The sequence below is a fragment of the Antedon mediterranea genome, chromosome 7, assembly GCF_964355755.1.
Source record: "Antedon mediterranea chromosome 7, ecAntMedi1.1, whole genome shotgun sequence".
NCBI lineage: Eukaryota > Metazoa > Echinodermata > Crinoidea > Comatulida > Antedonidae > Antedon > Antedon mediterranea.
The window spans coordinates 17948851-17962203 of NC_092676.1; positions in this window are offsets into that span (position 1 = coordinate 17948851).

Here is a 13353-nt window from a genome sequence, read left to right on the forward strand (position 1 = left end):
ATTTAAGACATTTTTTGAAAGAAATTAGCCAAATTTAGCAAAAATATTTTTATAATTCAATTATTTTGTGATTTATATTGCTATATGTGCGAATTTATTACTTTGCGTCAACTTTTAGAGCCATATAAAACAGTTTTGTCGAAAAATAAAAGGGTCGAAATTTTGCAATTTTTTGAAAAAAATCCCTGTACTATACTGCCCTGTCATGAAAGAATGACTAAACTTTTTTAGCTTTTTGGGCTATTTAGGGATGATACACCTTGTGGTATATTCAGATATTCAAAATTTTAACTATAAATATGAAATTTAAAAATCAAAATACCACTCAATTACAAGTGTGTGTTACTATTGTCACCAAAGACTAACTCAACTACAAATGCCATGAAAGACTCACTCAATTGACATATTAGCACCTATTATGTCATAGGAAACCCATTCAAGTGCACAACAATGGTGTTAATTGCACAGCAAGCTGTGTAATGTTGTTGTTTTAAACATAAAATAATTTGGTACTGCCCTACGAATAATTGTCAATAATTATTTTATTCAATAACTTGTTTAGTTATTATTAGAGTATTAATTTTATTTCTGGAATATTTAGAATTAAATACCCCGGAGAGACTATGTGAACTCCGTAATGCTATTATTATTGAATATTCTCCCTCTTATCTTAAAACTAAAGTAAAAATACAAGAAACATTAAAAACAATTTTCGAAAATTTGCCTGTACTATATTAGTACAGGGATTTTTTTCCAAAAAATTGCCAATTTTCGACCCTTTAATTTTTCGATAAAACTGGTTACTATAGCACAATTAACGTGCGCAGAACCAATTATTCGTCTCTGCGCATGTTTATTATGCAATAGTAACCATTTATGTCAAAAAATAAAATTGTCGGAAATCGGCCATTTTTGGAAAATTTCCTTGTAAAATTTCCTTTTACCTTTTTATTTTTCGATAAAACTGGTTACTATAGCACAATTAACATGCGCAGAACCCATTAGTCGGCTCTGCGCATGTTTATTATGGTATAGTAACCATTTATGTTAAAACTGGTTACTATAGCACATTTAACATGCGCAGAACCCATTATTCGTCTCTGCGCATGTTTATTATGCAATAGTAACCATTTATGTCAAAACTGGTTACTATAGCACAATTGACATGCGCAGAACCAATTATTCGTCTCTGCGCATGCTTATTATGCAATAGTAACCATTTATGTTAAAACTGGTTACTATAGCACAATTGACATGGGCAGAACCCATTATTCGTCTCTGCGCATGTTTATTATGCAATAGTAACCATTTATGTCAAAAAATAAAATGGTCGAAAATCGGCCATTTTTCGAAAATTTCCTTATACTATAGTACAGGGATTTTTTCCCAAAAAAATTGCCCATTTTCGACCCTTTTATTTTTCGATAAAACTGGTTACTATAGCACAATTAACGTGCGCAGATCCCATTAGTCGCCTCTGCGCATGTTTATTATGCTATAGTAACCATTTATGTAAAAACTGGTTACTATAGCACAATTGACATGCGCAGAACCCATTATTCGTCTCTGCGCATGTTTATTATGCAATAGTAACCATTTATGTCAAAAAATAAAATGGTCGAAAATCGGCCATTTTTCGAAAATTTCCCTGTACAGGAATTTTTTCAAAAAAATGGCCAATTTTCGACCCTTTTATTTTTCGATAAAACTGGTTACTATAGCACAATTAACATGTGCAGAACCCATTAGTCGCTTCTGCGCATGTTTATTATGCTATAGTAACCATTTATGTCAAAACTGGTTAGTATAGCACAATTGACATGCGCAGAACCAATTATTCGTCTCTGCGCATGTTTATTATGCAATAGTAACCATTTATGTCAAAAAATAAAATTGTCGGAAATCGGCCATTTTTCGAAAATTTCCTTGTACTATAGTACAGGGATTTTTTCAAAAAAATCGCCAATTTTTTACCTTTTTATTTTTCGATAAAACTGGTTACTATAGCACAATTAACATGCGCAGAACCCATTAGTCGGCTCTGCTCATGTTTATTATGGTATAGTAACCATTTATGTTAAAACTGGTTACTATAGCACATTTAACTTGCGCAGAACCCATTATTCGTCTCTGCGCATGCTTATTATGCAATAGTAACCATTTATGTTAAAACTGGTTACTATAGCACAATTGACATGGGCAGAACCCATTATTCGTCTCTGCGCATGTTTATTATGCAATAGTAACCATTTATGTAAAAAAATAAAATGGTCGAAAATCGGCCATTTTTCGAAAATTTCCTTATACTATAGTACAGAGATTTTTTCCCAAAAAAATTGCCAATTTTCGACCCTTTTATTTTTCGATAAAACTGGTTACTATAGCACAATTAACGTGCGCAGATCCCATTAGTCGCCTCTGCGCATGTTTATTATGCTATAGTAACCATTTATGTAAAAACTGGTTACTATAGCACAATTGACATGCGCAGAACCCATTATTCGTCTCTGCGCATGTTTATTATGCAATAGTAACCATTTATGTCAAAAAATAAAATGGTCGAGAATCGGCCATTTTTCGAAAATTTCCCTGTACAGGAATTTTTTCAAAAAAATGGCCAATTTTCGACCCTTTTATTTTTCGATAAAACTGGTTACTATAGCACAATTAACATGTGCAGAACCCATTAGTCGCTTCTGCGCATGTTTATTATGCTATAGTAACCATTTATGTCAAAACTGGTTAGTATAGCACAATTGACATGCGCAGAACCAATTATTCGTCTCTGCGCATGTTTATTATGCAATAGTAACCATTTATGTCAAAAAATAAAATTGTCGGAAATCGGCCATTTTTCGAAAATTTCTTTGTACTATAGTACAGGGATTTTTTCAAAAAAATCGCCAATTTTTTACCTTTTTATTTTTCGATAAAACTGGTTACTATAGCACAATTAACATGCGCAGAACCCATTAGTCGGCTCTGCTCATGTTTATTATGGTATAGTAACCATTTATGTTAAAACTGGTTACTATAGCACATTTAACTTGCGCAGAACCCATTATTCGTCTCTGCGCATGTTTATTATGCAATAGTAACCATTTATGTCAAAACTGGTTACTATAGCACAATTGACATGCGCAGAACCAATTATTCGTCTCTGCGCATGCTTATTATGCAATAGTAACCATTTATGTTAAAACTGGTTACTATAGCACAATTTACATGGGCAGAACCCATTATTCGTCTCTGCGCATGTTTATTATGCAATAGTAACCATTTATGTCAAAAAATAAAATGGTCGAAAATCGGCCATTTTTCGAAAATTTCCTTGTACTATAGTACAGGGATTTTTTCAAAAAAATGGCCAATTTTCGACCCTTTTATTTTTCGATAAAACTGGTTACTATAGCACAATTAACATGTGCAGAACCCATTAGTCGCCTCTGCGCATGTTTATTATGCTATAGTAACCATTTATGTCAAAACTGGTTAGTATAGCACAATTGACATGCGCAGAACCAATTATTCGTCGGCCTACAAGGATTTTTTTCCAAAAAATGACCAATTTTCGACCCTTTTATTTTTCGATAAAACTGGTTACTATAGCACAATTAACATGCGTAGAACCCATTAGTCGGCTCTGAGCATGTTTATTATGCTTTAGTAACCATTTATGTCAAAACTGGTTACTATAGCACAATTGACATGCGCAGAACCAATTATTCGTCTCTGCACATGTTTATTATGCAATAGTAACCATTTATTTCTAAAAATTAAAAGGGTCGAAATTCGGCCATTTTTGGAAAATTTCCTTGTACTATAGTACAGGGATTTTTTTTATTTAATTCCAATTTTCGACCCTTTTATTTTTCGATAAAACTGGTTACTATAGCACAATTAACATGCGCAGAACCCATTATTCGCCTCTGCGCATGTTTATTATGCTATAGTAACCATTTATGTCAAAACTGGTTACTATAGCACAATTGACATGCGCAGAACCTATTATTCGTCTCTGCGCATGTTTATTATGCAATAGTAACCATTTATGTCAAAAAATAAAATTGTCGGAAATCGGCCATTTTTGGAAAATTTCCTTGTAAAATTTCCTTTTACCTTTTTATTTTTCGATAAAACTGGTTACTATAGCACAATTAACATGCGCAGAACCCATTAGTCGGCTCTGCGCATGTTTATTATGGTATAGTAACCATTTATGTTAAAACTGGTTACTATAGCACATTTAACATGCGCAGAACCCATTATTCGTCTCTGCGCATGTTTATTATGCAATAGTAACCATTTATTTCTAAAAATTAAAAGGGTCGAAATTCGGCCATTTTTGGAAAATTTTCTTGTACTATAGTACAGGGATTTTTTTTATTTAATTCCAATTTTCGACCCTTTTATTTTTCGATAAAACTGGTTACTATAGCACAATTAACATGCGCAGAACCCATTATTCGCCTCTGCGCATGTTTATTATGCAATAGTAACCATTTATGTCAAAAAATAAAATTGTCGGAAATCGGCCATTTTTGGAAAATTTCCTTGTAAAATTACCTTTTTATTTTTCGATAAAACTGGTTACTATAGCACAATTAACATGCGCAGAACCCATTAGTCGGCTCTGCGCATGTTTATTATGGTATAGTAACCATTTATGTTAAAACTGGTTACTATAGCACATTTAACATGCGCAGAACCCATTATTCGTCTCTGCGCATGTTTATTATGCAATAGTAACCATTTATGTCAAAACTGGTTACTATAGCACAATTGACATGCGCAGAACCAATTATTCGTCTCTGCGCATGCTTATTATGCAATAGTAACCATTTATGTTAAAACTGGTTACTATAGCACAATTGACATGGGCAGAACCCATTATTCGTCTCTGCGCATGTTTATTATGCAATAGTAACCATTTATGTCAAAAAATAAAATGGTCGAAAATCGGCCATTTTTCGAAAATTTCCTTATACTATAGTACAGGGATTTTTTCCCAAAAAAATTGCCAATTTTCGACCCTTTTATTTTTCGATAAAACTGGTTACTATAGCACAATTAACGTGCGCAGATCCCATTAGTCGCCTCTGCGCATGTTTATTATGCTATAGTAACCATTTATGTAAAAACTGGTTACTATAGCACAATTGACATGCGCAGAACCCATTATTCGTCTCTGCGCATGTTTATTATGCAATAGTAACCATTTATGTCAAAAAATAAAATGGTCGAAAATCGGCCATTTTTCGAAAATTTCCCTGTACAGGAATTTTTTCAAAAAAATGGCCAATTTTCGACCCTTTTATTTTTCGATAAAACTGGTTACTATAGCACAATTAACATGTGCAGAACCCATTAGTCGCTTCTGCGCATGTTTATTATGCTATAGTAACCATTTATGTCAAAACTGGTTAGTATAGCACAATTGACATGCGCAGAACCAATTATTCGTCTCTGCGCATGTTTATTATGCAATAGTAACCATTTATGTCAAAAAATAAAATTGTCGGAAATCGGCCATTTTTCGAAAATTTCCTTGTACTATAGTACAGGGATTTTTTCAAAAAAATCGCCAATTATTTACCTTTTTATTTTTCGATAAAACTGGTTACTATAGCACAATTAACATGCGCAGAACCCATTAGTCGGCTCTGCTCATGTTTATTATGGTATAGTAACCATTTATGTTAAAACTGGTTACTATAGCACATTTAACTTGCGCAGAACCCATTATTCGTCTCTGCGCATGCTTATTATGCAATAGTAACCATTTATGTTAAAACTGGTTACTATAGCACAATTGACATGGGCAGAACCCATTATTCGTCTCTTCGCATGTTTATTATGCAATAGTAACCATTTATGTAAAAAAATAAAATGGTCGAAAATCGGCCATTTTTCGAAAATTTCCTTATACTATAGTACAGGGATTTTTTCCCAAAAAAATTGCCAATTTTCGACCCTTTTATTTTTCGATAAAACTGGTTACTATAGCACAATTAACGTGCGCAGATCCCATTAGTCGCCTCTGCGCATGTTTATTATGCTATAGTAACCATTTATGTAAAAACTGGTTACTATAGCACAATTGACATGCGCAGAACCCATTATTCGTCTCTGCGCATGTTTATTATGCAATAGTAACCATTTATGTCAAAAAATAAAATGGTCGAAAATCGGCCATTTTTCGAAAATTTCCCTGTACAGGAATTTTTTCAAAAAAATGGCCAATTTTCGACCCTTTTATTTTTCGATAAAACTGGTTACTATAGCACAATTAACATGTGCAGAACCCATTAGTCGCTTCTGCGCATGTTTATTATGCTATAGTAACCATTTATGTCAAAACTGGTTAGTATAGCACAATTGACATGCGCAGAACCAATTATTCGTCTCTGCGCATGTTTATTATGCAATAGTAACCATTTATGTCAAAAAATAAAATTGTCGGAAATCGGCCATTTTTCGAAAATTTCCTTGTACTATAGTACAGGGATTTTTTCAAAAAAATCGCCAATTTTTTACCTTTTTATTTTTCGATAAAACTGGTTACTATAGCACAATTAACATGCGCAGAACCCATTAGTCGGCTCTGCTCATGTTTATTATGGTATAGTAACCATTTATGTTAAAACTGGTTACTATAGCACATTTAACTTGCGCAGAACCCATTATTCGTCTCTGCGCATGCTTATTATGCAATAGTAACCATTTATGTTAAAACTGGTTACTATAGCACAATTGACATGGGCAGAACCCATTATTCGTCTCTTCGCATGTTTATTATGCAATAGTAACCATTTATGTAAAAAAATAAAATGGTCGAAAATCGGCCATTTTTCGAAAATTTCCTTATACTATAGTACAGGGATTTTTTCCCAAAAAAATTGCCAATTTTCGACCCTTTTATTTTTCGATAAAACTGGTTACTATAGCACAATTAACGTGCGCAGATCCCATTAGTCGCCTCTGCGCATGTTTATTATGCTATAGTAACCATTTATGTAAAAACTGGTTACTATAGCACAATTGACATGCGCAGAACCCATTATTCGTCTGTGCGCATGTTTATTATGCAATAGTAACCATTTATGTCAAAAAATAAAATGGTCGAGAATCGGCCATTTTTCGAAAATTTCCCTGTACAGGAATTTTTTCAAAAAAATAGCCAATTTTCGACCCTTTTATTTTTCGATAAAACTGGTTACTATAGCACAATTAACATGTGCAGAACCCATTAGTCGCTTCTGCGCATGTTTATGCTATAGTAACCATTTATGTCAAAACTGGTTAGTATAGCACAATTGACATGCGCAGAACCAATTATTCGTCTCTGCGCATGTTTATTATGCAATAGTAACCATTTATGTCAAAAAATAAAATTGTCGGAAATCGGCCATTTTTCCAAAATTTCCTTGTACTATAGTACAGGGATTTTTTCAAAAAAATCGCCAATTTTTTACCTTTTTATTTTTCGATAAAACTGGTTACTATAGCACAATTAACATGCGCAGAACCCATTAGTCGGCTCTGCTCATGTTTATTATGGTATAGTAACCATTTATGTTAAAACTGGTTACTATAGCACATTTAACTTGCGCAGAACCCATTATTCGTCTCTGCGCATGTTTATTATGCAATAGTAACCATTTATGTCAAAACTGGTTACTATAGCACAATTGACATGCGCAGAACCAATTATTCGTCTCTGCGCATGCTTATTATGCAATAGTAACCAATTATGTTAAAACTGGTTACTATAGCACAATTTACATGGGCAGAACCCATTATTCGTCTCTGCGCATGTTTATTATGCAATAGTAACCATTTATGTCAAAAAATAAAATGGTCGAAAATCGGCCATTTTTCGAAAATTTCCTTGTACTATAGTACAGGGATTTTTTCAAAAAAATGGCCAATTTTCGACCCTTTTATTTTTCGATAAAACTGGTTACTATAGCACAATTAACATGTGCAGAACCCATTAGTCGCTTCTGCGCATGTTTATTATGCTATAGTAACCATTTATGTCAAAACTGGTTAGTATAGCACAATTGACATGCGCAGAACCAATTATTCGTCTCTGCGCATGTTTATTATGCAATAGTAACCATTTATGTCAAAAAATAAAATTGTCGGAAATCGGCCATTTTTCGAAAATTTCCTTGTACTATAGTACAGGGATTTTTTCAAAAAAATCGCCAATTTTTTACCTTTTTATTTTTCGATAAAACTGGTTACTATAGCACAATTAACATGCGCAGAACCCATTAGTCGGCTCTGCGCATGTTTGGTATAGTAACCATTTATGTTAAAACTGGTTACTATAGCACATTTAACAAGCGCAGAACCCATTATTCGTCTCTGCGCATGTTTATTATGCAATAGTAACCATTTATGTCAAAACTGGTTACTATAGCACAATTGACATGCGCAGAACCAATTATTCGTCTCTGCGCATGCTTATTATGCAATAGTAACCATTTATGTTAAAACTGGTTACTATAGCACAATTGACATGGGCAGAACCCATTATTCGTCTCTGCGAATTTTTATTATGCAATAGTAACCATTTATGTCAAAAAATAAAATGATCGAAAATCGGCCATTTTTCGAAAATTTCCCTATACTATAGTACAGGATTTTTGTCCAAAAAAATTGCCAATTTTCGACCTTTTTATTTTTCGATAAAACTGGTTACTATAGCACAATTAACGTGCGCAGATCCCATTAGTCACCTCTGCGCATGTTTATTATGCTATAGTAACCATTTATGTAAAAACTGGTTACTATAGCACAATTGACATGCGCAGAACCCATTATTCGTCTCTGCGCATGATTATTATGCAATAGTAACCATTTATGTCAAAAAATAAAATGGTCGAAAATCGGCCATTTTTCGAAAATGTCCCTGTACAGGGATTTTTTCAATAAAATGGCCAATTTTCGACCCTTTTATTTTTCGATAAAACTGGTTACTATAGCACAATTAACATGTGCAGAACCCATTAGTCGCTTCTGCGCATGTTTATTATGCTATAGTAACCATTTATGTCAAAACTGGTTACTATAGCACAATTAACACGCGCAGAACCCATTATTCGTCTCTGCGCATGTTTATTATGCAATAGTAACCATTTATGTCAAAAAATAAAATGGTCGCAAATCGGCCATTTTTCGAAAATTTCCCTGTACAGGAATTTTTTCAAAAAAATGGCCAATTTTCGACCCTTTTATTTTTCGATAAAACTGGTTACTATAGCACAATTGACATGCGCAGAACCTATTATTCGTCTCTTCGCATGCTTATTATGCAATAGTAACCATTTATGTCAAAAAATAAAACGGTCGAAAATCGGCCATTTTTCGAAAATTTCCCTGTACTATAGTACAGGGATTTTTTCCAAAAAATTGCCAATTTTCGACCCTTTTATTTTTCGATAAAACTGGTTACTATAGCACAATTAACGTGCGCAGAACCCATTAGTCGCCTCTGCGCATGTTTATTATGCTATTGTAACCATTTATGTAAAAACTGGTCACTATAGCACAATTGACATGCGCAGAACCCATTATTCGTCTCTGCGCATGTTTATTATGCAATAGTAACCATTTATGTTAAAAAATAAAAGGGTCGAAAATCGACCATTTTTCGAAAATTCCCCTGTACTATAGTACGGGGATTTTCTTCCAAAAAATTGCCAATTTTCGACCCTTTTATTTTTCGATAAAACTGGTTACTATAGCACAATTAACGTGCGCAGAACCCATTAGTCGCCTCTGCGCATGTTTATTATGCTATAGTAACCATTTATGTAAAAACTGGTTACTATAGCACAATTGACATGCGCAGAACCCATTATTCGTCTCTGCGCATGTTTATTATGCAATAGTAACCATTTATGTCAAAAAATAAAATGGTCGAAAATCGGTCATTTTTCGAAAATTTCCCTGTACTATAGTAGAGGGAGTTTCTTCCAAAAAATTGCCAATTTTCGACCCTTTTATTTTTCGATAAAACTGGTTACTATAGCACAATTAACGTGCGCAGAACCCATTAGTCGCCTCTGCGCATGTTTATTATGCTATAGTAACCATTTATGTAAAAACTGGTCACTATAGCACAATTGACATGCACAGAACCCATTATTCGTCTCTGCGTATGTTTATTATGCAATAGTAACAATTTATGTCAAAAAATAAACGGGTCGAAAATCGACCATTTTTCGAAAATTCCCCTGTACTATAGTACAAGGATTTTTTTCCAAAAAATGACCAATTTTCGACCCTTTTATTTTCGATAAAACTGGTTACTATAGCACAATTAACATGCGTAGAACCCATTAGTCGGCTCTGCGCATGTTTATTATGCTTTAGTAACCATTTATGTCAAAACTGGTTACTATAGCACAATTGACATGCGCAGAACCAATTATTCGTCTATGCACATGTTTATTATGCAATAGTAACCATATATATCAAAAAATAAAAGGGTCGAAAATCGGCCATTTTTGGAAAATTTCCTTGTACTATAGTACAGGGATTTTTTTTTAAATTTTCGACCCTTTTATTTTTCGATAAAACTGGTTACTATAGCACAATTAACATGCGCAGAACCCATTATTCGCCTCTGCGCATGTTTATTATGCTATAGTAACCATTTATGTCAAAACTGGTCACTATAGCACAATTGACATGCGCAGAACCCATTATTCGTCTCTGCGCATGTTTATTATGCAATAGTAACCATTTATGTCAAAAAATAAACGGGTCGAAAATCGACCATTTTTCGAAAATTCCCTGTACTATAGTACAGGGATTTTTTCCAAAAAATTGCCAATTTTCGACCCTTTTATTTTTCGATAAAACTGGTTACTATAGCACAATTAACGTGCGCAGAACCCATTAGTCGCCTCTGCGCATGTTTATTATGCTATAGTAACCATTTATGTAAAAACTGGTCACTATAGCACAATTGACATGCGCAGAACCCATTATTCGTCTCTGCGCATGTTTATTATGCAATAGTAACCATTTATGTCAAAAAATAAAATGGTCGCAAATCGGCCATTTTTCGAAAATTTCCCTGTACTATAGTAGGCCTACAAGGATTTTTTCCAAAAAATGACCAATTTTCGACCCTTTTATTTTTCGATAAAACTGGTTACTATAGCACAATTAACATGCGTAGAACCCATTAGTCGGCTCTGAGCATGTTTATTATGCTTTAGTAACCATTTATGTCAAAACTGGTTACTATAGCACAATTGACATGCGCAGAACCAATTATTCGTCTCTGCACATGTTTATTATGCAATAGTAACCATTTATTTCTAAAAATTAAAAGGGTCGAAATTCGGCCATTTTTTGAAAATTTCCTTTTACTATAGTACAGGGATTTTTTTTATTTAATTCCAATTTTCGACCCTTTTATTTTTCGATAAAACTGGTTACTATAGCACAATTAACATGCGCAGAACCCATTATTAGCCTCTGCGCATGTTTAGTATGCTATAGTAACCATTTATGTCAAAACTGGTTACTATAGCACAATTGACATGCGCAGAACCTATTATTCGTCTCTTCGCATGTTTATTATGCAATAGTAACCATTTATGTCAAAAAATAAAACGGTCGAAAATCGGCCATTTTTCGAAAATTTCCTTATACTATAGTACAGGGATTTTTTCCAAAAAATTGCCAATTTTCGACCCTTTTATTTTTCGATAAAACTGGTTACTATAGCACAATTAACGTGCGCAGAACCCATTAGTCGCCTCTGCGCATGTTTATTATGCTATTGTAACCATTTATGTAAAAACTGGTCACTATAGCACAATTGACATGCGCAGAACCCATTATTCGTCTCTGCGCATGTTTATTATGCAATAGTAACCATTTATGTTAAAAAATAAAAGGGTCGAAAATCGACCATTTTTCGAAAATTCCCCTGTACTATAGTACGGGGATTTTCTTCCAAAAAATTGCCAATTTTCGACCCTTTTATTTTTCGATAAAACTGGTTACTATAGCACAATTAACGTGCGCAGAACCCATTAGTCGCCTCTGCGCATGTTTATTATGCTATAGTAACCATTTATGTAAAAACTGGTTACTATAGCACAATTGACATGCGCAGAACCCATTATTCGTCTCTGCGCATGTTTATTATGCAATAGTAACCATTTATGTAAAAAAATAAAATGGTCGAAAATCGGTCATTTTTCGAAAATTTCCCTGTACTATAGTACAGGGATTTTTTCCAAAAAATTGCCAATTTTCGACCCTTTTATTTTTCGATAAAACTGGTTACTATAGCACAATTAACGTGCGCAGAACCCATTAGTCGCCTCTGCGCATGTTTATTATGCTATAGTAACCATTTATGTAAAAACTGGTCACTATAGCACAATTGACATGCGCAGAACCCATTATTCGTCTCTGCGCATGTTTATTATGCAATAGTAACCATTTATGTTAAAAAATAAAAGGGTCGAAAATCGACCATTTTTCGAAAATTCCCCTGTACTATAGTAGAGGGATTTTTTCCAAAAAATTGCCAATTTTCGACCCTTTTATTTTTCGATAAAACTGGTTACTATAGCACAATTAACGTGCGCAGAACCCATTAGTTGCTTCTGCGCATGTTTATTATGCTATAGTAACCATTTATGTAAAAACTGCTTACTATAGCACAATTGACATGCGCAGAGCCCATTATTCGTCTCTGCGCATGTTTATTATGCAATAGTAACCATTTATGTCAAAAAATAAAATGGTCGAAAACCGGCCATTTTTCGAAAATTTTCCTGTACAGGGATTTTTTCAATAAAATGGCCAATTTTCGACCCTTTTATTTTTCGATAAAACTGGTTACTAAAGCACAATTAACATGTGCAGAACCCATTAGTCGCTTCTGCGCATGTTTATTATGCTATAGTAACCATTTATGTCAAAACTGGTTACTATAGCACAATTAACACGCGCAGAACCCATTATTCGTCTCTGCGCATGTTTATTATGCAATAGTAACCATTTATGTCAAAAAATAAAATGGTCGCAAATCGGCCATTTTTCGAAAATTTCCCAATAGTATAGTAGAGGGATTTTTTTCCCAAAAATTGCCAATTTTCGACCCTTTTATTTTGTCGATAAAACTGGTTACTATAGCACAATTAACGTGCGCAGAACCCATTAGTCGCCTCTGCGCATGTTTATTATGCTATAGTAACCATTTATGTAAAAACTGGTCACTATAGCACAATTGACATGCGCAGAACCCATTATTCGTCTCTGCGCATGTTTATTATGCAATAATAACAATTTATGTCAAAAAATAAA